General features: G+C 43.5%; 1 long non-coding RNA gene across 1 annotated transcript in view; it reads left to right on the forward strand.

Moving 5' to 3' along the window:
- Positions 1–26492, forward strand: part of LOC148141863 (uncharacterized) — a 61839-nt gene that overhangs the window by 13931 nt on the left and 21416 nt on the right. The window contains exons 2-3 of the long non-coding RNA XR_015752237.1: positions 12732–13023; positions 15143–15399. This is a non-coding gene — a long non-coding RNA (uncharacterized LOC148141863). The remainder of the gene's footprint in view (positions 1–12731; positions 13024–15142; positions 15400–26492) is intronic.

Consider the following 26492-nt stretch of genomic DNA (forward strand, 5'->3'; position numbering starts at 1 on the left):
GACTGTGATCCTATTCCACTGGAGAAACTGAACATCATTACAATGTGGCTGTTATAGGAGATCTTCAGGGGGTGGAGGGGTGTTTCAGAAACTACTAGAGTCATAGAGTCATAGAGATAAACAACACGGAAGCAGACCCTTTGGTCCAACTTGTCCATGTTGACCAGATATCCAATATAAGTCTAGTCCCATTTGCCAGCATTTGGCCCATATCCCTCTTAACCCTTCTTATTCATGTACCCATCCAGATGTTGTAATCGTACTAGCCTCCACCACTTCCTCTGTCAGCTCATTCCATACACGCACCACCCTCTGCATGAAAAGGTTGCCTCTTGGGTCCCTTTTAAACCCTCACCCCCCCCCCCCCCCCCCCCACCTTAAACCTATGTTCTCTAGTTTCAGACTCCCCTACCCTGTATTGTACATTGTGTGTTGCCTCCCCGGTGCCAGGGTGAAGGACATCATGGAGAGGTGCAGAATACTGAGAGCAAAGTTAGCGAGTCTTGGGCTTCATAAAGAGAGGCATCGTTGCACAGAGAGTTGGTGTGGAGTATTTCGTGCTGAGTGCTGACTCTGTAACTCAGTGACTCTGTAACTTCATTTCAAGAGTTCAAACAGGAATTACTTGACTGGATTTTCTGAGCACACACTAGATTGCCAACTCTGCGGCGCAAGCATTTCCTCTTGCAACCATCGCATACAATGGTGGGGAGTTGAGTGATTCATTTCCAGTAACTTGAAGTGATAAGTTTAAACTTTACAATCATCCCTTAGTCAACATAAGGTACCTGACCATACCAGAATATAGACCATACTTGATGTCCTTCAAGCTCCTGCTGGAAGTAGAGCTTTAACCAGGCCCTTCCTGAATTTTTTATTTTGATTGGGAGACAAGATAGAAATATGAGGTGCATGACCCTTTTGAGTCAATAAGAAAAAATTTCAAATCAACCTGTTCAGAAATGTTATTTGCACATGTCTGTCTCAGGTGGGAGTTGAACCAAACCCTCCACATTTACAAGTAAGCAATTCTACCACAGGAGTCCTCATTAATTCACTCAGTATAATTTCTAATCAGCTTGTTATGGTGTACCTCCAGACTGGATGTGACTTGAACCTGGGGTTTCTAGCCCAGAAGTATGGAGACTACCACTGCATCACAAGGGTCCGTTTTGCTCATTCATTCAATTTCAAATTACATAACATTTTTCACATGCTAGGACATAAGACCATAAGATAAGGAGCAGAAATTAGGCCATTCGGCCCGTCAAGTCTGCTCCGCCATTCCATCGTGGTTGATAGGTTTTTCAACTTCATTCTCCCGCTTTCTCCCTGTATCCCTTGATCCTCTTGGCAATCAAGAATGTATCAATCTCTGTTTTAAATATACTCAATGACTCCACAGCCTTCTGTAGCAATGAATTCCACAGATTCACCACTCCCTGGCTAAAGATGTTTCTCCTTATCTCCGTTCGAAAGAATCTTTCCTTGACTATAAGTCTGTGCCCTCAGGCCCTCATCTCTCCTGCCAATGGAAACATCTTCCCAACGTTCAGTCCATTCAGGCTGTTCAGTATTCTGTAAATTTTGATCAGATGCTCCCTCAGTCTTCTAACTTCCATTGAGTATAGCACCAGAGTCCTCAAACATTCCTCATATGTTAAGTGTTTCATTCCTGGAATCATTTTCGTGAACCTCCTCTGGACCTGCTCCAGGGCCAATACATCCTTCCTGAGGTATGGTGTCCAAAAATGCTCACATTACTCTAAATCAGGTCTGACCAGAGCCTTATAGAGTCTCAGAAATGCCTCCCTGCTTTTACATTCTAGTCCTCTCGAGATGAATAGCAACATTCCATTTGCCTTCATGGTATATAATCAGTTGGAACAATTAGTATAGAGGTAGATAAGGCAGGATAAAGGCAACCAATTTACCCACAGGAAAGTCTCACAAACAGCAATATGATAGTGGAAATGTTAATTAACGGTATATATTGATCAGGATGCCATGTAAAACTGTCCTGTTTTTATTCAAAATAGTCAGGTGGGATTCTTTTTCATATGCTCCAGTACACGTCGATGGGGCATAGGTTTAACATCTCATTTGACTGAAGCACTTCCAACAATACAACACTGCAGAGGACCACCGACCATTGAGGTTTGTGTTCAAGTTCAGCAGTGGGACTTGAACCCAGAACCTTGTGTCACTGAAGCAAGAGTATTCCAACTGAGCTTTAGAAAAAAACTTTAATTTCATAATTTTTTTTGTCTATTACTTCAGTGAAATTCCAGGAAGATGGTGGGAAGTAGTAATTGTACTGAAACGAGATTGCAGCTTTTGTTCTGTTACATCATGCCCAGGGTGAGAGATAGTCATAGTGAACAAGTTTTAAAATGGGGCAAGGTGAATTTTGATGGAATTAGACAGGAGCTTGCAGGGGGTAGTTTGTTTGCAGGCAAATGGACCTCTGTTAAGTAGGAGGCTTTTAAAAGTGAGATAGTTGGAGTTCAATGTTTATGTGAGGGTAAAAGACAAAGTTGACAGGAATAGAGAACCCTGGATGACAAGAGATATTGAGACTTTGAGAAAGTGAGGACTGCAGATGCTGGGGATCAGAGCTTAAAAATGTGTTGCTGGAAAAGCGCAGCAGGTCAGGCAGCATCAAAGGAGAAGGAGAATCGACGTTTTGGGCATAAGCCCTTCTTCAGAAATGAGGAGGGTGTGCCAAGCAGGCTAAGATAAAAGGTAGGGAGGAGGGACTTGGCAGAGGGGTTTTGGGAATGTAATAGGTGGAAGGAGGTAAAGGTGAGGGTGATAGGCCGGAGAAGGGGTAGGGGCAGAGAGGTCGGGAAGAAGATTGCAGGTCAAGAGGGCGGTGCTGAGTCTGAGGGCTGGGACTGAGAAAAGGTGGGGGGAGGGGAAATGAGGAAGCTGGAGAAATCCGCATTCATCCCCTGTGGCTGGAGGGTTCCTCCAGGTGTCGTGTTGCCATGGTCTGGCGATGGAGGAGGCCAAGGACCTGCATGTGGGAGGGGGAGTTAAAGTGTTCAGCCACGGGGCGGTTGGGTTGGTTGGAGCGGGTGTCCCAGAGGTGTTCTCTGAAACATTCCACAAGTAGGCGGCCTGTCTCCTCAATGTATAGGAGGCCACATCGGGTGCAGCGGATGCAGTAAATGATGTGTGTGGAGGTGCAGGTGAATTTCTGAATGATATTGAAGGATCCCTTGGGACCTTGGAGGGAAGTGAGGGGGAGGTGTGGGCGCAAGTTTTGCATTTTTTGCGGTTACAGGGGAAGGTGCTGGGAGTGGAGGTTGGGTTGGTGGGGGGTGTGGATCTGATAAGGGAGTCGCGGAGGGAGTGGTCTTTCCGGAACGCTGATAGGGGTGGGGAGGGAAATATATCCTTGGTGGTGGGGCCCGTTTGGAGGTGGCGTAAATGACGAAGGATGATCTGATGTATCTGGAGGTTGGTGGGGTGGTAGGTGAGGACCAGTGGGGTTCTGTCCTGGTGGCGATTGGAGGGGCGGGGTTCAAGGGCGGAGGAGCGGGAAGTGGAGGAGATGTGGTGGAGAGCATCGTCAACCACGTCTGAGGGGAAATTGCGGTCTTTGAAGAAGGAGGCCATCTGGGTTGTTCGGTATTGGAATTGGTCCTCCTGGGAGCAGATGCGGCGAAGGCGAAGGAATTGGGAATATATTGAGACTTTGACCAGAAAACGAAGGAGGTATGGCTCAGGTACAGGCAGCTGGAATCAAGGGAATCCCTGGAGGTATATAGGACGATACAGGAATTTACTGAAGAAAGAAATCAGGAGCGTGAAAAGGGGGTATGAGATAGTCTTGGCTGAGAAGATTAGGGTGAATCCAAAGAGGTTCTTTATATTAAAGGAAAAAGAATAACTAGAGATGGAACAGGACCCCTCAAGGACCAACGTGGTTTTGAACCATAGGAGATGGTCGGAGTCCTCAACAAATATTTCACTTCTGTGCTCACCGTGGAGGAAGACATGAAGACTTGGGAACTTTGGGCAGTTAGTAGTCATATCTTGGGGATAATTCATATCACATTAGAGCAGGTGTTGGGTCAGTTAGAATGTATGAAGGTGAATAAATCTCTTGGTCCTGACCAGATATGTACAAGAATATGGCAAGAGGCTAGAAAAGAAATTGCAGGGCTGATATTTTTGCATTATCGTTAGTCACAGGTGAGGTCTTGGAGGACTGGAGGGTGGTGAATGTTGTGCCATTATTCAAGAAGGGCTGCAAAGAAAAACCTGGGAACTATAGACCAGTAAGCCTAACATCCGTGGTAGATAAGTTACTTGAGAAGATTCGAAGAGATAAGATATACATACACTTGGAAAGACAGGGTTTGATTAGGAATAGTCAGCATGAGTTTGTGCATGGAAGACAAATGCGTTCGAGTTCTTTGATAAAGTGTCCAGGAATGTTGACAAGGGCAGAGCGGTAGACGAGGTCGATATGGATTTCAGTAAGACCTTTAATAAGGTGATGCATAGTAGGCTATTCTAGAAGGTTAGATTGCTTGGAACCGAAGGGAGCCAACAAATTGGCTACACAATTGTCTTAATGGTAGGAAGTAGACAGTAGTAATGGAAGGATGCTTGTTGGACTGGAGGCCTGTGACTAGTGGAGTGCCTCAGGATTCGGTGCTGGGTCCATTATGTTTTGTTATTTATATCAATGATTTGGATGAGAATGTACAAGGCATGATTAATAAGTTTGCAGATGGCTCTAAAATAGGCAGTAGCGTGAGGAAGGTTATCAGAAACTGCAGCAAAACCTTGACCAGCTGGGAAGTAGGACGAGAAATGGAAAATGGATAAGTTTAATATAGATAAGTGTGAGGTCTTGCATTTTGGGAAACCAAATCAAGGTAGGAGTTTCATGATGAATGGTAGGCCCTTAAGGTTTATAGTAGAACAGAGGGACCTTGGAGTTCAGGTATACAGTTCTCTGAAAGTGGAGTCACAGGGTAGTGAAGAAGACTTTTGGCACACTGGCATTCATCTGTCAGGGCACTGAGTATAGAAGTTGGGAAGTTATGTTGTCATTGTACAGGACGCTGGTGAGGCAGCACATGAAGTATTGTGTTTAGTTTTGTCACTTTGCTATAGGAAGGATGTTCTTAAACTGGAAAGAATGCAGAAAAAATTTACATGCATTTTGCCAGGACTCAATGGTTTGAGTTATAGGGAGAGTTTGAATAAGTTAGGACTTTTTTCTTTAGAGTGTAGGAGACTGAGGGGGGGATCTTATGGAGGTGAATAAGATCATGAGAGGCATGAATCGGGTGAATGCACTCAGTCTTTTTTCCAGGGCTGGGGATTCAAGGACTAGAGGGCATCAGTTTAAGGTGAGAGAGGTAAGAATAAAAGGGAACCTGAGGGGCAACTTTTTTACAAAGTGGGTGGTACCCAATGGAAGGAGCTGCCAGCGGAAGTAATTGAGGCAGGTACATTAACAACATTTAAAGGCATTAGGACAAATACATGGACAGGAAAAGTTTAGATGGATATGGGCCAAGTGCAAGGAAATCAGGTTAGTGTAGATGGACATTTTGGTCAGCATGGATCAGTTTGGGCTAAAGGCCTTGTCTCTGTGCTGTAGGACTCTATGTCTCTATGACTGTATAAGATGCAACAAGGTCGATTCACTATGATGAAGGGAAACTGAACTCCCACACTCTATGTATTAATAATGATAGTGACACTGATGTTACTAAACTGTTTCCTAACCATTTGACCTAAGGAATCTTTTGCTTCCTTAATTACTGGCATGATCTCAAATTCTGCTATTTATTCTAATATTTGTTCTCCTTCCATACAGCTGAAAGCATAACTATTTGAGTTTTTTAAACATCTGACAGGTAGCCTGTAGTTCTGCCAGATTTCTAAGTGCCAGAATATGTAAAAAAAAAAGTACTCACCCTCCAAGCTCTGAGTAATGTGCATGTTTTAAATGATGAATTTTACTATGCAAATCCTTGCAGAAAATCAGCATTTCCCGGAGGTCAAGTCATAGAGTCATACAGCACAGAAACAGACTCTTTGGACCAACTCATCCATGCCGACCAGATATCCCAACCTAATCCAGTCCCATTTGCCAGCACTTGGCCCATATCTCTCTAAACCCTTCCTATTCATATACCCATCCAGGTGCCTTTTAAATGCTGCAATTGTACCAGCCTTCACCAGTTCTTCTGGCAGCTCATTCCATACACGTACCACCCTCTGATGAAAACATTGCCCCTTAGGTCCCTTTCATATATTCCTCCTCTCACCGTAAACCTATGCCCTCTAGTTCTGGACTCCCCCACCTCAGGAAAAAGACCACGTCTACTTACACTACCCGTGCCCCTCATGATTTTATAAACTTCTATAATGTCACCCCTCACCTTCCGATGCCTCAAGGAAAACAGCCCCAGCCTATTCAGCCTCTCCCAATTGTTCAAACCCTCCAAACCTGACAACATCTTTGTGAATCTTTTCTGAACAGTTTAAAGTTTCACAACATCCTTTTGATATGGGAAAAGGAAAAGCACAGGGCAGAAACAATAGCACTGGTGGGAGGACGAGTGAATTGACAGACTTACGGTGTACAAGATTCTGTTGGCGTTCATTTCTCCTGTGAACAGACAGAATATAAGCCCCTCCCCGACCACCCACTATGACCTGGAGTCACACTGAGCTGGAAGGTGCCTGGTTTGATCTTCGCTTGGTCCCTGGGTCATCTGAATTAACCTCACTCTATCAAAAGATTGAAGGTGGCACAGGCCACTTCTTACTTATGGGTGATCCAGTCAGATCTACCTCTAACTTTTGCCTCTCCCCAACTGCTACCAGGGATACCACTGCCTCCAAGATCCCCCCTCCCCCTTCCTACCCAAGTCACATGTGACTATGTTGCTATTTCTTCAAGTGACATTGGGGCAAAACTTTGGAACTCCCACCCCAATGTGTATAAGCTACATCCCACAGACTAAAATGGTTTAAGAAGACAGTCCAACATCAATATTCCCTCTCGACTGCATGGAAATGCAATGCAAGCTGGGATCAATCTCAGAGGTCTGCAGGAAACATTTAACGGGAACATTGCTCACCACCATCTTTTCCAGGGCCAGGAGTGATGGACAATAACTGCCAGCCTAGAGTGCCTGTATTTGATGAAATCACGACCTCACCTCAGTGCAGACTGGTCTGGTGTGGACAGACTGGACCAAGAGGCCATGTTGTCAGCACTAGATAATTCCACAGAGACAAACAGCATCCATTCGCACACACCATCCTCCTCCACCTTCTCTCACAATGCATCTTGGGATAGTTTACACTATTAAAGGCCCAAAATATTTGTAAGCTGTTGGTGGGCCAAGAGGCAGAAATGTGATCTGAGGGAAGTCGAATGATTTGCGTGTGCTCGCCCAGCTGAGATAGCAAGCAATCAGGAAATATTGTCACCTTAATTGCAAAGACTCCTCCAGGTGTTTTTGTGCGGAGACCATTCTAACAGAAACTATCCTTAGGTTAAAGGAAAACCGCCAAGTCAGTCCCAAATATTAACAAGACAGATATTGAGAAGCAGTTTCACAGCTTGGCCTCAGGGTCTCAGCGCCATGGTAACACATTCCACCTCAGCCACTGAGAGAAGCAATGTACGGCCGCTTTAATGAAATAATGAAAGACTTTGCATTTATATAGCTCTTTCAAAAGAAGGGCCCAAAGTGTTTTACAGCTGCTGAAGCACTTGCAAAGCACAGCGACCAATGTTTACATAACACAGCAACCAGTGCCTGCATAGCAAGCTCCCACAAACACAAGCACTTCTATTTTTAGGCAGATGGTGGTTGAGGGATAAACAATGGCCCAGGACTCTTGAGAAAACCTCTTTCGTTTTTCTATGGGTGCACTTACATCCACCCAAAGGGAGCGATTGACATGACCTCCTAAAAGATATACTTGCATTTATATATCACCTTTCACAGCCACTAAAAGCTCAGCCAAGGCGGTACCTTTGAAGTGCATTCACTGCTGTCAAGTAGGAAATGATACAAACAAAGAACAAGGGAAGACCAATCAGCCCTTTGAGCCTACTCCATCATTCAATAAGGTCTTGGCTGATCGGGCTTTAACCTCAACTCTACATTCCTGCAAATCCCTGATAACCATTAATGGCAGCCAACTTGTGTACAGCAAGATCCCCTAATTGGCAATGGGGTAAATGTCCTCCACTCTTCTTCAGAACGGTATCATGGAATCATTTATATCTACCTGAAAATGAAAGCAAGGTCTCAGTTTAGCATGCAATCCAAAAGACAGCATCTGTGTGTGTGTGTGTGCGTCTGTATGTGTGTGTGAGTGTGAGAATGTGTGTAGGTTTGTGTGTGCGTGTGCATATGTGTCTGTGTGAGAGTGTGAGAATGTGTGTATGTGTGTGGGGGTGTGTGCGTGTCTGTGTGTGTGCGCGTGTGTGTGTTGTGTGTGCGTGTGTGTGTATATCTGTGTGTGCCTGTGTCTGTGTATCTGTGTGCGTGTGTTGCTGTGTGCGTGTGTCTGTGTTTGAGAGTGTATGTGAGTGTGGGTGTGTATGTCTGTGTGTGTGTGTCTGTGTGTCTGTGTCTGTGTGTGTCTATGTGTGTGTGTGTCTGTGTATCTATGTGCATGTGTTGCTGTGTGTGTGTCTGTGTTTGAGAGTGTGTGTGAGTGTGGGTGTGTGTGTCTGTGTGTCTGTGTGTCTATGTGTGTGTGTCTGTGTGCGTGCGTGTCTGTGTGCGTGTCTGTGTCTGTGTGCGTGTGTGTGTCTGTGTGTGTGTCTGTGTGTGCGTGTGTGTGTCTGTGTGTGTGTCTGTGTGTGTCTGTGTGTGTGTCTGTGTGTGTGTCTGTGTGCGTGTGTGTCTGTGTGTGTGTCTGTGTCTGTGTGTGTGTGTGTGTGTCTGTGTGTGTGTCTGTGTGTGTGTGTCTGTCTGTGTGTCGGTCTGTGTGTCTGTGTGTGTGTCTGTGTGCATGTGTGTGTCTGTGTGTGTGTTTGTGTGTCTGTGTGTGCGTGTGTGTGTCTGTGTGTCTGTGTGTCTGTGCGTGTGTGTGTGTGTGTCTGTGTGACAACATTTGATTAGTTGCTGAGCAGTCCTTGTACTCTGGTGATGGTATCTGAATTTGAACGTTGTACATCAAGGCTTGTTCACTAAAAGAAAGACCCGTATTTAAAAAGAAAGCTTCAATTATGCTGTCAGGTCACCCCAAAATGGTCTACAGCCAATGAAGTAATTCTAAAGTATGGTTCCCGATTGATAATCGAAACCTGACAGTCAGTTTGTACACAGTAAGCGCCTACTAACAGTAATTGATAATGAATATACAGTCAGATTTTTTGTTTTAGATTTTATTTCATTCATATACATATGAGGGTGATGCTGGCTGAGCCAACATTTATTACTTGTCCCTGGTTGCCCTTGAAAGTGTGGTGGTGAGCTGCCTTCTTAAGCTACTGTAGTCCCTGTGCTGTCGGCACACACACAATGCTGTTAGGGAAGGAATTCCTGAACTTTGAACCAGCGACAGTGCAGGAATAGTGATATACTTACAAGTCTGGATGGTGAAGGGCTTGAAGCTAACTTGCAGATGCCTCTGTACATGCTGCCCCTTCTCCTTCTTGATGGAAGTGGACGTGGGTTTGGAAGATGCTGTCTAAGGTGCCTTGGTGATTTTCTGTTCTGCGTCTTGTAGATGGTGCACACACTGCTACTGAGTGTCAGTGGTAGAGGGAATGAATGTTTGTGATGCTAATCAAGTGGACTGATTTGTCCTGAATAGTATCAAGCCTCGTGAGTGTTGTTGGAGCTATACTCATCCAGGCAAGTGGGGATTATCACACTCATGACTTGTGCCTTGTAGATCGTGGACAGGGTTTGAGGAGGTGAGTGGGATTAAATTGAGGCTTGTGGAATTTGATTGGTTATTTGGAACAGTGAGCTAAACACATTGTTTCTAAAAAGGCAAGTGACTTCAATCAGGTGTCTGGCAGGATGTCTGTGGTGTAACTGAATGGAATGTATGTAGCACTGAGTTTACAACAGACTGGAAGACATTAGTTTGGCTTTTTGACTTCAGTCAAACAATCAGGAGTTAACCTCAGAAGGGAGAACAATTTTCTCCTAGCAGGAGAAATAAGTTTTCAGTTCAGGGGAACTGAAATTTATATTCACACAAAGCTGCAGATGTTCTTGAACAATAGAACATACATTCATGCAAAAGAAAATAAACCCCTATATCTAACACAGTTCAGAAGGTTTTGACGTGAACAGCAAAACAAATTTACAATCTATTCCTTATAAAGATAATCAATTCTGGAGAAATTTCACTCCTATCACAAACTGTTAAGGTTTCACTAAACTGATATTCATTTCTTTTTCTTCGACCGAAGAGACATTATTAAGATTCTTTTCCAAGAAGGCTGCCAAGGATTTTTCAAAATTCTGATGGCCTAAACTTTTTCAGTCCTGACAACTGGAGATTTCTATCTAAATTCTCCTGACTCAGAAGCTCCACAAACTCAAACACTAAGGTGAGTGCTTCTCCTGAACTAAAATCTTGATTTTCTTGCTAGGAGAAACTGTTCTAATTTCTGTACTGAAGTAAAATCAAACCTAATAGATTTCTGGTCTGTTGTAAACCCAACACTCTACACATTGCATTCATTAACACTTCACTAGAGCTCTCTGGCACTTTACTGTAATCCCATTCTTTGTTGGAATTGATGCATCTCGTTTCAGTTTCAAATGACTTTCTGATCTGTTTAAGAAGATATCTTCACAGAACTGACACACATCTATCTGCCTCTATTTTAAAGTCCAAATCCCAAATGAGAATAATATTTTATACATCTCGGATCACACTTTGTTTGGGATCTTTGTGCAGGTAATTTAGCTGCCATGTTTCCTACATTACTAACAGTGACTACTGTACATTCCTAAAGTTTAACTCAACAGCACCTCCATCCTTTTATGGTTTTGGAAATCCTCAAACAGTTTTTAGGAAATAGTAACGCACTTTGGGATATCCCGAATAGTGGAATCACTGGGGTTTTATGAAAGGAAATGGTATTTAGCAATCTATAGGCGTTTCTAGAGCTTACTAACAGAGTGGATTTATGGGAATCAGTGAATGTGGCGTGTCTGGTTTTTCAGAAACCATTCGCTACGGTGTGGTGCAAGACATTGTTACACCAAATAAAAGCTCAGGGATTTGTGGTAATATACTGTCATTGCTTATGCATTGATTAATGGAAAACAGGGAGTAAAACTAAATGAGTCATTTCGGTACAGCTATAAGATTAAACAGCAGGAATAGGTCATTCAACCCACAAAGTCTGCCCTGTCATTCAATGAAATCGTGACTGGTCTGATAATCCTCAACTCCACTGTCCTGCCTTTTCCCCATAACCCTTGATTCCCTCACCTTATAAAAAAATCTGTCTCAAACATACTGACCTGGTCCCAACCGCCCTCTTTATGGTAGAGATTTCTATGGATTTACTCTGCTCTGAGAGAAGAAACTTCTCCTCATCTCTGTCTTACATTTGTGACTGCTTGTTCGGAGATTATGTCCTTTGGGTCCTAGACTTTCCTCCAAGGGGAACCACCCATTCTGCAGTTATCCTGCTAAGTCCAATAAGAATTGTAGAGATTTCAATAAGGTCACCTCATTCTTCTGTATTGCAACAAGTACAGGCCCAACCTGCTCAACCTCTCCTCATAAGACCATTCCCTTCATACCTGGTGTCATCCTAGTGTGCCTTCTCTGAACTGATTTCACTGCCAGTACAGATGAACCTCAATTATCTGAAGGACACGGGCGGGGAGTATTTCAATTGGTTAATCAAATTCCGGATAATCAAATGCCGGATAAGCGTTTAGCCGAGCATTGGGACCTTGCGATCTTGCTGGATAATCCGAAATTCACATAATCGAATGCCAGATAATCAAGGTTCCTCAATATATCTTTCCTTAAATAAAGGGTCCAAAATGAGTCTTTTAGCCTCAGTGGGTTGTGACATTAAATGACGTGCTTGTACTATCATTGAACTGCAGCACATGGGCAGAGGGCTATGTTCTGGGAACATGGCAATGGGTGGAATTTAAATTCAACTAATAAATCTGAAATTTAAGGATAGTCTCAGTCGTGATGACCATGAAATGATCAGCAATTATTGGAAAAACCATTTGATTCACTGGAAAAAGATCTGCCATCTTTATTTGGTCTACAAGCAGGAGGCTGGAAGAACATAGCAAGCCAGGCAGCACAAGGACATGGAGAGGTCAATGTTTCAGGTGTAACCCTCCTTCAGGACTGGGGTTGGGAGTAATGGGAGCTTCAGATAAAGGTGGGGTCTGGCCCTTATCTAGTCTGGCACACGTGTGACTCTTGACAGTGCTCTGAAACAATTGAGTGAACCGAGCGCAGTCCGGAAATGGCAACAAATGCTGACATTGTCAGCAAGGCCCACATCCCATGAAAGAATAAGGAAAGAAAAGCTGGCACATGTTCATAGAAAAACAAAATAAAATGGTGGAATACCATCCACAAACACAGGGTAAAAATCCTTCAATCCCGATTGCAGCAGCTCAACTTAGTTGAATCACATTAAAGATCAGAAATGGACTATAAGCATGTAGTCAGAATGTACATTAATTGAAAAGTTGTCATCTGTTTTGATACAGACCAGACCAGATGAGGCCAGATTCTACACCCACCTGATGAGTGGAATCATGTGGAGAAGGAGACAGTATCATCAATCGCTGGAGAGCCAGTGAGAATCCCATACTCACTCCTTAAGGCAAGACCCCACCAAATCTAAAGACAATCAGGCATTGAAGAGGCTGCCAGCAGACCTTCGACTGGAATTAGGACCCTGGGGGTGAAACTCATGCCCAGTGAGAGCTGTTGGCCAATCAGATGAGTCATAGCTACTGCCAGAAGGACACCTAGGATCTCAGAGGGCCAAGGAGTGAAGTAAGTGGTTTGTTAGGGAAGGAGGCGGATACTGGAGGTTGGGAAAGGGGTCATGGGGATCAGAAATGGTTAGGTCTCAATGGACACACACTCTGCCTTAAGTCCAATCCTTGGATCAGGCATGAGAAGCTGCAGCTGATAGGCTATCTGTGTGGGTTGACCTGTCGTACATGCCGCTAGCTCTCGGGTTAGTCTCAGCAATAGCAGATCAATGCCCTTCAACCGTCCTTAATTAAGTCCTCAACTGGTGGTGAGGTCAGAAGACCCAATGTGCACCTTCCCATCTTGGACTTGATTCTGGTGGAGACAGGAAAGGCAGCAGGAATGATTTGTCACCACTCTTCCTAACTTAGTTGCCTTCCTGTCTCCAAACTCACCACTCCAGGAACCCAAGATTCAAACCAAAATATCTGAACTGATGTCAGCCAGGCCAGCAAGTTCAATGTGGTGATAATTTGACAAAAATACTCCTTGATGATTAACTGCCAAACCTGCTAACTGTGATAGTATTAGGTCAGGTCAATTGTGAGGATTTTTTACATTTGTGATTGTGGAGAAGATTTAGAGCTCAGGTTGTGGATCAGGTTGTAAGTTTGCTCTCTGAGCTGGTAGATTTGTTCTCAGGCGTTTCGTCACCATGCTCAGTAACATCATCAGTGAGCTTCCAGTGAAGCACTGTGTGATATCATTTCCGGTTCTGTTTCTGAGAGGTTGGTAGATGGGGTCCAAATCGATATGTTTGTTAATGGAGTTCTGGTTTGAATGCCATGCCTCTAGGAATTCTCATGCATGTCTTTGTTTAGCCTGATGGATGTATTGTCCCAGTCAAACTGGTGGCCCTCTTCACACATCCATACTGTCCTTGCAAGGTATTTCGTAAATGACGATTGTTCTGCTGTTTGCTGGTACAGGATCCTTTAAATTTATCAGGAGCTGTTTCAGTGTGGTGGTAGGTTTGTGGGCTACCATGGTGCCTAGGGCCTGGAGTAGTCTGGTCATCATCTCAGAGATGTCTTTGTATGGCAGGGTGGCGAGAGTCTCTGGGTGTATTGTGTCATCCTGTTTTAGTCTGTTGTGCAGGAATTGGCGGACTGTGCTTATCGGGTACCCGTTGTTCCTGAATACATTGTATACATGTTTTTCCTCGACTTCTCATAGTTCCTGGGTGCTGCAATGTGTCGTGGCTCGTTTAAGTAATGTCCTGATGCAGCTCCACCTGCGGGTGTTGGGATGATTGCTCCTGTAGTTGAGAATCTGGTCAGTGTGTGTGGCTTTCCTGTAGCTGTTGGTCTGTAGCTCTCCATTGGCTTTATGTTTTACTGTGACATCTAGGAAGGGGAGTCTGTTGTTGTTCTATTCTTCTTTGGTAAACTTTATGCCACTAAGGATGTTGTTTATGTATTTGTAGGTTTCTTTTAATTTGTTGAATTTCGTGATGACAAAGGTGTCATCCATATAGTGGACCCAAAGCTTGGACTGGATGATGAGAAGGGCATTTTGTTCTAACTTCTGCATAACTGCTTCTGCTAAGAGTCCTGATATTGATGATCCAATGGGTGTCCTGTTGATTTGTTTGTAGATCTTGTCATTGAAGATGAAGTGGGTTGTGAGGCACAGGTTTGAGGATACTGTCCTTGCTGATGGAATTGGTATTCGTGCCCTTGGTTTGTCTAGTTGTGAGGCCAGTGTTTCTTTGGCTAGGGTAATGTTTATTGATGTGAATAGGACTATCACATCAATGGGAACGATGGTCTCATCGTCCTCTACCTTGGTGTCTTTAATGATGTTAAGGAATTCCTGGGTGGAGTGGATGGAGCAACTTGAGTCTTCTACTAAGTGTTTCAGTTTGTGTTACTGTTCCTTTGCCCGTCTGTATGTCAGTGTACCAGGAAGTGAGGCGATAGGTCTGCGGGGAGCAAACTTACAACTTGATTTTGGACATATTTAATATTGCTTCCTTGAGGAATGTGTGTATAGAATCAACAACTTGGTGGTGAATTTGCATACCACCCTGATTATTGGTTATGTTCCGAACAAAATAATAAAATGTCTAATGCATTTATACACTGATAGGAAAAATAAAGCAGCCAGAAACATGGTTCTGTTCTTTTACCATTAGATAAAAAGCCAACCTCGGCCAATTTTGTCATTCCTGAAGAAGGGCTTATGCCCGAAACGTCAATTCTCCTCCTCCTCGGATGCTGCCTGGCCTGCTGTGTTTTTCCAGCATCACATTTTTCAACTCTGGTCTCCAGCATCTGCAGTCCTTACTTTCTCCAACTTTGATCAAGGCATTCTTAAACAGTGCAATGATCTGATTATCACCAACTGGGCTTAATGATGAGGAATGATATCTTGGACAATGCTTAACCTCAGGTAAGATATTATTACCATCGAGGGAGCTACACAAGACTTGTTCCTGGTTTGGTAGGACTGTCTTATGAAGAGAGACGGGGCAAACTTGGTCTGTATTATAGAGTCATACAGCATGGAAACAGACCCTTCAGTCCAACTAGTCCACACCGACCATGTTCCTAAACTAAACTAGTCCCACCTGCCTGTGCTTGGCCCATATACCTCCAAATCTTTCCTGTTCATGAACTTATCGAAATGTCTTTTAAATGTTGTAACTATACCCACACCCATCACTTTCTCCGCAGCACTCTGTTTAAAACATTTCTCCAGTATTTCGAAGAATGCAAGGAGATCTTATTAAAACGTATAAATTACTTAAAGGGAAAGAGAGGGTAGGTGCGGGTAAGATGTTTCCCCTGGTTGGGGAATTCACAACCGGGTCACAGTTTAAAAATAAACAGGATACCATTTAGGGCAAGTTGAGGAGGATTTCCTTTCACTCAGAGAGCTGTGAATCTTTGGGATTCTCTACCCTCAGAGGGCTGTGGAAGCTGAGACTTTAAATATATTTAAATAGAGATTATCAATGAATGTCAATTGTATAAGTACTTATGGGGATAATGTGGGTAAGAAGCATTGAAGTGTTGATCACAGTCATTGTAAATGGCAGAGCACGCTGAATGGGATGTTCCTCCGATCCTGTCATGGATCTGTCAAATTACTGAATCCCTAAATTAAATTGCTTGTTTAGGAGAATAAGTAAAAATACCAGAATGGAGAGAGAAAATGTGTGTGCTTTGAAATGGAGAAAAGAATGGACAGATGCAAAGATCTACATTTTTGTGAGTGAATGGTAACAGGCTTCATTTGACATAACTATTCACATAGTTTCACTAGATTGATTCTGGGGTTGAGAAGGGTGTCCCATAGGGTGAGATTGAATAAAATGGTCTCATATTCTTTAGAATTTAGAAGAATAAGAGATGATCACATTGAAACGTATCAAATTCTGAGAAGACTTGGCAGGTTAAATGCTGAAAGGCTGCTTTCCTGCTTGGGGAACCTAATAAATGTTGGCCATAGCTTGGGATACGAGTAGTAGGTTTGGACTGAGATGATGACAAAAATTCTTCATCCAGAGATTTTTGAATCTTTGGAATTCTCTATCCCAGGTAGCTGTAGATGCTCAGTCACTGAGTATGTTCAAGATTAGAATGATTGGATTTTTGGACATTTAAAGAACTCAAAATATTTAGATAGTGGGCAGGGATGAAGATTGAAGATTAGCCACAATTTAATTGAGTTTAATTGAATTTAATTGAATGCGAAACTTGAAAGGGTTCAGAAAAAATTCACAAGGATGTTGCCAAGGCTAGAAGGTTTGAGCTACAGGGAGAGGCTGCTTATGATGGAGCTGTTTTCCCTGGAGCATCAGAGGCTGAGGGATGACCTTATAGAGGCTTATAAAATCATGAGGAGCGTGGATAGAGTAAATAGCCAAGGTCTCTTCCCAAGGTGAAGGAGTCCAAAACTAGAGGACATAGGTTTAAAGTGAGAGGGGAAAGATTTAAAAGAGATCTAAGGAGCAACATTTTCATGCAGAGGGTGTGTGTGTACGGAATGAGCTGCCAGGGGAAGTGGTGGAGGCTGGTACAATTGCAACATTTCAAGGGCATCTGGATGGGTATATGAATAGGAAGGATTTAGATAGATATGGGCCAAATGTTGACAAATGGGGTTAGATTAATTTACGATATCTAGTCAGCATGAGCAAGTTGGACCAAAGAGTCTGTTTCTGTGCTGTATATATAATGACTCTGTGACTCGATAAATGGTGGAGCTGAGGTTACTCCTTTTTTTAACATTCTTATAAAATCATGAAAGGATTATAAATGAACATAAATTATTTCAAATCGGAGAAAGAGTTCATGCCCTGGTATATTTGCAGTGGAAAATATCGTTCACTGACAAAATAACAAAACTGCAGAATGTCACTGGGCAAGTATCCTGGAATCACAAAATAAAAAAAACTGAACCAATGTGGTCAGTAATGAACATACAGTATGCTACAGTTTAAAATTACACACTACATTATTAGTTATCTCTTTTTTGAAGCTGTTAATCAAATCCTGCAAGTTTCTTAGCCAATTATCATGTCGATTGCACAAATTAAAATTATTTCAGATCTTGTCCTGATTCAATGCTACTTTAACCAAAGTCAACAGAGGTAGAAAATAGGTCACTACTTTTGCCAATTAACAAATAAAAATAACAGTCCTTGTGTTTAACTGCCACATATCCTACTTACTGCAAGACCTTTAGAAAGGAATTCATGCAATAACTGAGCAACGTTTGAATAATAGTCATTTTTGTTTCCTTCAAATTGAAGGATTGCCTTAATCATAGCACGAACACTCGAGGAACTTAGCAGGTGAAAAGCATGAGTGCCGAGAGGGGCAAAGTAAACATCAGCCACAGAATTATATTCCATTACAATCTGCAACCTCATAGCCAGATATATCATAGGTACATAGGAAATCGGAGCAGGATTATATTCTATTTTAGTCCCTGTACCTACTCCATCATTCAACTAGATGACAGCTGATTTTGTTTTACCTCAACATCATTCTCTCACACTATCCCCATATCTCTTAATACCTGGAAATCTATCATTCTCTGTCTTGTAAACACGCAATGGCTGAGCTCCCAGCACTTTCTGGGATAGAGAATTCCAAAGATTCATCACCCTCTTCATGAAGAAACTTTTCATCTCAATCCTAAATGGTCTACCCTTTGTTCTGAGATTGTACTGCCTTGTTTGTGACATTACCAGACAGGAAACATCCTTCCTGCATCTATCCTGTTGAGGTCTGTAAGAAGTTTGTACACGTCAATGAGATCAACTTTCAGTCTTCTAAACTCTAAAGAATATGGGCTCAGTCTCCTCAATCTCTCCTCACCAGACAATCGAACAAGAACAGGCATAAGATTAGTGAACTTGGCTGCACTCCTTCTATGAGAAGTATACCCTTCCTAGGTAAAGAAACCAAAACTGCACCAAGTGCACAGTATTGTCTTACCAAGGTTGTCTAGAATTACAACAATACATCTTAACTCCTGTACTCACACCATTCTGCAATAAAAGCCAAAAAACTATTTGTCTCCCTCTTCACCTGCTGCACCTCAGTGTTAACTTCCAGACTCTCATGAACAAGGATGCTTGGGTCTCCACACCGATCAGCACTTCTTAACCTCTCAGCACTTAAGAAATATTCTGCATGTTTGTTGTTATGTGCATAACGGCATTTATTTCACATTCCATTCCATCTGCCTTGTCCTTATCCATCCCTTAGCCTTTCTAAATCTCCTTGAAGCCTCATCACCTCTACCTACAACTCACATTCCCACCTATTTTTGTGTCATCAATATTATGTTTGAAATCCACATTATTGATCTTGTTTATGAATCATTGTGGTACCCCACTTATGACAGTCTGCAACCTGAAAATGATCCATTTATTCCTAATCACTGTTTTTGATCTTTGCAATCCACATTACCCCAGATGACCCTAATTTAGTTTACTAACATTGTGCATGGGAACATATTGACGGACTTCTGAAAATCCAAATATGCTGCATCCATTTGTTCCTCTTATCTATTCTGTTAGTTACATCCTCAACAAACTCTAACAGGTTTGTGAAACATGATTTCTCTTTCATGATCCCTGTCAATTCTTCCCAATCCTGTCATTATTTTCTAAGTGCCCAGCCAGCCCATTCCTTACAATAGATTCTTACATTTTCCCTACTGTTGATGCATGACAGCATTACAAGTTCTACCCCTGTTCTTCATGGACCACAATCACCAGATCCTTCCCCTCCTATCTCAAGTTCTTCTTCACCCAGAGCAGATGTCTCAAACCCTGGAATTGGGCAGGCAGCACAGCTGTCTGGACTCACACTCTTTGCTGCAGAGAATAGTGACAATCCACTTCAAGATACTGTCCCTTACAACCACCACATTCCTTGGTACTTTCCCCGCTGGATTGGTTTCCAGTACCACGGTGCTGTGGGCAATGTGGATGTCCGCTCTGAAGCCTCCTGCCTCATCCAAACGGACTTTGAGAACTTCAAGCCTGTCAGACTATTGCAGAAGTGAGCATTCCTGCTCTCATGCTGTCCATATCCCCTTACCTGCATCACCTGGAGTCACACCATCCTGTCCCTGACCACTGACCAAATCAGAAGGCCCCCATCCGAAGAGGTGCAACTGCTTCCGAGTACAAAGTATCCCGGTAATTCTCCCTCTCTTTGATGTGTCGCAGTATCCGCCATTCCACCTCCAGCTCAGGAACTCCAAGTGGAGGCTACTTGAACTTCAAACACTTCCTGCAGGCATGCCTGCTCTAAATCACAGTGGTATCCAGGTGCTCAAACATGCTGCAGTCTTGACACATCACCTGTCCAGTTATCCTTAATAGGTTTTGATTAATCACCATGAATTTGTATACTATTTTGAGATGAAAGAACAGACCTGAGCCATTTACCAGAAACTCACCAAATAGCTAGACCCTTTTCCTGTAATAGGGTAAGAACCATTTCCCAACTCTAAAGTTCGCACTAAGTTTTGTCAGCTACTCCTGTTTGCCCGGTGATGGGTCAACAGGACTTGGTGTGGGTGAGGGCACAGGCAACATAGTTTTGGATGAACTCAATTTTATGGAGAGTGGAAATGAGAACTTATGAGTGTGTTGAGAGGGTCAAGCCTAAATATAACAAAGAACATAAGCTGAGACAGGGGTGGAGTTGTTTAATATTACAGAATTGGAAATAGGCAAGTCTGAATGTTCCTGCAGCATGTGTTTGGAATCTCTAAGCTAATGAATAAAGTGGCTCAGCCACAGAAAATCCCCACAAACATCAACATGCCCATGACAAAATGATCTAATGTTTTTTCTTGATAGTCATTGAGGGATATATATTGAACAGGATACCCAAGAGAAATCCCCTGTTATTCAGTTGGATCTTTTATGTACAGCTGGGAGGCAGATGGCATGTTTAACTTTTGGAACAGCAGCATTGCACTGGATGATGTACTCCAAGTCTGGAATTAGACTCAAACCCACAATTTTCTGACTCAGCCATGACAGTGCTTTCACTGAATCACAATTGGCACACAAAGCTTAGCAAAGTAGCTCAAATCTATTTTAAACTTTTGTAAATATTGATGAATCACCTGATAATATCACAGCAGAAACAGGTGGCATTCTCTGTTGCTTGTTTGAACTTGCCAAGGATTTGCCAAGGAGGAAGGAGAGGAATGAGGAGATGGCTCTTCATAAGTGCTAGTACAGACTTGATGGACTGAATAGCCTCCTCCTGTCTGGTGCTATTCTAATGTACTATCCTAATTTGGAGGGTTTGAATTGTAAGGAGAGGCTGGACAGTCTAGGACTTTTTTCAGTGGAATGTAGGAGGTTGAGCATTGACCTTATAGAGGTTTATAAAATCATGAGGAGCATAGAAAAGGTAAATGAGACAAGGGGGCATATTTTTAAAGTGAGGGGAGAAGGATTTTAAAAACAACATGAGGGACAATGTTTTCACACAGAAAGTGGTTCATGTGTGGAATGAATTTTCAGAGGACGTAGTGGATGTGGGTACAGTTACAACATTTAAAAGATACTTTGATACGTACATGAATAGGATAGGTTTGGCAGGATATGGACCAAATGCAAGCAGGTGGGACTAGTTTATTTTGGGAACATGGTTGGCCTAGATTGGTTGGATTGAAGAGTCTGTTTCTGCACTGGATGACTCTATGACTCTAAACTGCTTGCTTCATTATTTTCTGCTTGCTTCGTTCCATTGAGCAACTATGTACAGATCATTCTTGCTTCTCATATATTCCTACACAGCTGGGGAATTGTAAAACATTGTTTAATTTACAAATACAATACTTGGTGTACAATACTGCCATATTACAGTGAGCTACAAAGTCATTAGTCATTAACTAATTTGAGGATATGAAATCACTGAGGTCAGTTATGAAAATTGCACTTGAGTGTTATTTCCAGCAGGGAAATGGGTGAAATGCTATTAAGTGGTTCCCCTGGTCAACTCCTGTTGAGAAATCCATTTTGCAAGTACATGTGCATGTGCTCAGGATAATAAGGCTGTTGCTTTTGAATGACCTACCAACTCTCGTTGTCAGTGACTTGCTGAAATCTTGTCAGTGTTTTTTTTACTGTTTCTGGAACTGTATTCCTGAAGAAAGGAAAAATGACATTTTGGAAAGAGAAACTGAAAATGAAAATAAGACAGAAGGTGAGTTTTACACTGGATCAGACTTTTCTTTTGTGCAACCACATGTATATCCGTTATATTGGTCTGCCCTGTATTGCTAAACACAAAATGCAGAGATGAAGCAAATGAGTCAGAATTTCTAAGAGTCATTGTTCCCATTATATCATTGAGGACAGCATTAGAAGATTAGGGAGGAAGTGGGGTTGGTGGGGGGGGGGTTAGGGGCTGGTGTTTGGGTTGATGCTGGTGGTATACAGTTCCTAATTTGCTGAATTCTGGTCCATTTCTCCATCACCTTCTCATGCAATCACAGAAGGTGTAGCACTTGTCCCTTTATTTCAACCATTCACACTGTCAAAGTCCCAAATACAACTTCCAGGTGAAGCAGTATCTTACTTGTACTTCTTTCAATCTGTTCTGCTGTATTAGCAGCTCACAATGCGGTCTCCTCACACTGATCAGCCCAAACACAGACTGTGTACTTTACAGAATACCTCTGCTCTGACCGCAAGCATGACCCTAACCTTCTGGTTCCTTACCAATTCAATACACTGTCCTACTCTCATGCTAACATTTCTGTCCTGCTCTCACGCTAACATTTCTGTCCTGCTCTCACGCTAACATTTCCGTCCTGCTCTCACGCTAACATTTCTGTCCTGCTCTCACGCTAACATTTCCGTCCTGCTCTCACGCTAACATTTCCGTCCTGCTCTCACGCCAACATTTCTGTCCTGCTCTCACGCTAACACTTCTGTCCTGCTCTCACGCTAACATTTCTGTCCTGCTCTCACGCTAACATTTCCGTCCTGCTCTCACGCTAACATTTCTGTCCTGCTCTCACGCTAACACTTCTGTCCTGCTCTCACGCTAACATTTCTGTCCTGCTCTCACGCTAACATTTCTGTCCTGCTCTCACGCTAACATTTCTGTCCTGCTCTCACGCTAACATTTCTGTCCTGCTCTCATGCTAACATTTCTGTCCTGCTCTCACGCTAACATTTCTGTCCTGCTCTCATGCTAACATTTCTGTCCTGCTCTCACGCTAACATTTCTGTCCTGCTCTCACGCTAACACTTCGGTCCTGCTCTCATGCTAACATTTCTGTCCTGCTCTCACGCTAACATTTCTGTCCTGCTCTCACGCTAACATTTCCGTCCTGCTCTCACGCTAACATTTCTGTCCTGCTCTCACGCTAACATTTCTGTCCTGCTCGCATGCTAACATTTCTGTCCTGCTCTCACGCTAACATTTCTGTCCTGCTCTCACGCTAACATTTCTGTCCTGCTCTCACGCTAACATTTCTGTCCTGCTCTCACGCTAACATTTCCATCCTGCTCTCACGCTAACACTTCTGTCCTGCTCTCATGCTAACATTTCTGTCCTGCTCTCACGCTAACATTTCTGTCCTGCTCTCACGCTAACATTTCTGTCCTGCTCTCATGCTAACATTTCTGTCCTGCTCTCACGCTAACATTTCTGTCCTGCTCTCATGCTAACATTTCTGTCCTGCTCTCACGCTAACATTTCTGTCCTGCTGTCATGCTAACACTTTTGTCCTGCTCTCACGCTAACATTTCTGTCCTGCTCTCATGCTAACACTTCTGTCCTGCTCTTACGCTAACATTTCTGTCCTGCTCTCACGCTAACATTTCTGTCCTGCTCTCACGCTAACATTTCTGTCCTGCTCTCACGCTAACATTTCTGTCCTGCTCTCACGCTAACATTTCTGTCCTGCTCTCATGCTAACATTTCTGTCCTGCTCTCACGCTAACATTTCTGTCCTGCTCTCACGCTAACATTTCTGTCCTGCTCTCATGCTAACACTTCTGTCCTGCTCTCACGCTAACATTTCTGTCCTGCTCTCATGCTAACATTTCTGTCCTGCTCTCACGCTAACATTTCTGTCCTGCTCTCATGCTAACATTTCTGTCCTGCTCTCACGCTAACACTTCTGTCTTGCTCTCACGCTAACATTTCTGTCCTGCTCTCACGCTAACATTTCTGTCCTGCTCTCACGCTAACATTTCTGTCCTGCTCTCATGCTAACATTTCTGTCCTGCTCTCACGCTAACATTTCTGTCCTGCTCTCACGCTAACATTTCTGTCCTGCTCTCATGCTAACATTTCTGTCCTGCTCTCATGCTAACATTTCTGTCCTGCTCTCACGCTAACATTTCTGTCCTGCTCTCACGCTAACATTTCTGTCCTGCTCTCACGCTAACATTTCTGTCCTGCTCTCATGCTAACATTTCTGTCCTGTTCTCACGCTAACATTTCTGTCCTGCTCTCATGCTAACATTTCTGTCCTGCTCTCACGCTAACATTTCCGTCCTGCTCTCACGCTAACATTTCTGTCCTGCTCTCACGCTAACATTTCTGTCCTGCTCTCATGCTAACATTTCTGTCCTGCTCTCACGCTAACATTTCTGTCCTGCTCTCATGCTAACATTTCCGTCCTGCTCTCACGCTAACATTTCTGTCCTGCTCTCACGCTAACATTTCCGTCCTGCTCTCATGCTAAAATTTCCGTCCTGCTCTCACGCTAACATTTCTGTCCTGCTCTCACGCTAACATTTCCGTCCTGCTCTCATGCTAACATTTCTGTCCTGCTCTCAAGCTAACATTTCCGTCCTGCTCTCATGCTAAAATTTCCGTCCTGCTCTCACGCTAACATTTCTGTCCTGCTCTCACGCTAACATTTCCGTCCTGCTCTCATGCTAACATTTCTGTCCTGCTCTCATGCTAACATTTCTGTCCTGCTCTCACGCTAACATTTCTGTCCTGCTCTCATGCTAACATTTCTGTCCTGCTCTCATGCTAACATTTCTGTCCTGCTCTCACGCTAACATTTCTGTCCTGCTCTCATGCTAACATTTCTGTCCTGCTCTCATGCTAACACTTCTGTCCTGCTCTCATGCTAACATTTCTGTCCTGCTCTCATGCTAACACTTCTGTCCTGCTCTCATGCTAACATTTCTGTCCTGCTCTCACGCTAACATTTCTGTCCTGCTCTCACGCTAACATTTCTGTCCTGCTCTCACGCTAACATTTCTGTCCTGCTGCAGTGTTCCATCCAACCCCAAACAAGCTGGAGGAGCAGCATCTTATTTTCTACTTTCGCTCTTTAGAACCTTCAGACTCCACAATTTCAGATCATGAATGCTATATATAATTTTGATCTATCCCCTTCTTCCACAACCCACAGTTTCTTGTGTGAGTCGGTTTGCTTTCAGTAGGTCTGACTGACTTTCTGCTCTTAAGAATCTACCATTAAATCTTACACTACTTTCTCTACTATTATTAACAGTTCCTTTGCCCTTAGCTGGATGTGGCAGGACTGCTGTTTGTTGTGGAATTGTTCAGTCCTGAAAAATGTGTTGCTGGAAAAGCGCAGCAGGTCAAGCAACATCCAAGGAACAGGAGAATCGTTTTGGGCACGTTTTGGGATTCCTGAAGAAGGGCTTATGCCCGAAACATCGATTCTCCTGCTCCTTGGATGCTGCCTGACCTGCTGCGCCTTTCCAGCAACACATTTTTCAGCTCTGATCTCCAGCATCTGCAGTCCTCACTTTCTCCTGATTGTTTAGTCCTGCCAACCAATGATATTTATTTGGCTTCACCAGGTGGACATCTCATTTCTAGGCCTGCCTGGTGCTGCTCCTGGCATGCCCTCTTGCACTCTCCATTGATCCTCCATTGTGCCTCCATTGCTAGAAGGATGGAGTCCAAAAACAGGGAGGTTATGCTGCAGCTGTACAGGGTGCTGGTGAGGCCACATCTGGAGTACTCGGTACAGTTCTGGTCTTCTTACCTGTGAAAAGATGTACTGGCATTAGAGGGGAGGGCAGAAGGGGTTCACCAGGCTGATTCTGGAGTTGAGACGGTGGCTTATGAGGAGAGATTGAGTAAACTGGGACTGTACTTATTGAAATTTATAAGAATGGGAAGGGATCTTACAGAAACATAAAATTAAGAACGGTATAGATAAGATAGATGCAGAGAGTTTGTTTTCACTAGTGGGTGAAAGTAGAACTAGAGGGCATAGTTTCAAAATAAGAGGGAGATTTAGGACTGAGTTGAGGAGGAACTTCTTTACCCAGAGGGTTGTGAATCTGTGGAATTCCCTACCCAGTGAAGCAGTTGAGGCTACCACATTGAATGTTTTTAAGGCAAAGAACAGGAAAAGACTTAAGGGCTATGGTGAGAGGGTGGGTAAGTGGATCTGAGTCCACAAAAAAATCAGCCATGATCTTATTGAATGGCGGAGCAGGCTCAAGGGGCCAGATCCTGCTCCTAGTTCTTATGTTTTTATGAGCCAGAGTTGATGTCCTGACTTGATGGTGTTGATAGAGTGGGGACATGCCAGGCCATGAGGTTGCGGCTTGTATTGGACTATAATTCTGCTGCTGATGGTCCAGTGCCTCGTGAATGACAAGCTTTGAATTTCTAAACCTGTTCAAAGCATATCCATTTGGTAATGTGAACTAGTGGAGGAGATTCTCTGTGTGGTAGTGATCCCTGCGATCACTGTCGTAGACAGATACATCTTTGGAAGGCAAGTCAGTGACCATGAGGTCAAGTATGTTCTTCCTGGTAGCTGTTCCCTTTAGCACCTGCTGCAGACCCAGCCTTGCCAGGTTCTCTTTTGGGACTTGACCAGCTCAGAAAGCAGGGGTGCATCCATGCCATCATTGGTGATGCGCTTTGAGGTTCTAAAGCCCAGAGTACATTCTGTGTCCTTGCCGCCCTCAGCGTTTCCTCCAAATGCTGTTCAACATGTTGGAGCACTGGTTCATCAGCTGAGCGAGG

Source organism: Chiloscyllium plagiosum, unplaced genomic scaffold (assembly GCF_037043375.1).
Source record: "Chiloscyllium plagiosum isolate Xiang-an unplaced genomic scaffold, Cpla_swu_hap1 HiC_scaffold_31, whole genome shotgun sequence".
NCBI classification, from domain to species: Eukaryota; Metazoa; Chordata; class Chondrichthyes; order Orectolobiformes; family Hemiscylliidae; genus Chiloscyllium; species Chiloscyllium plagiosum.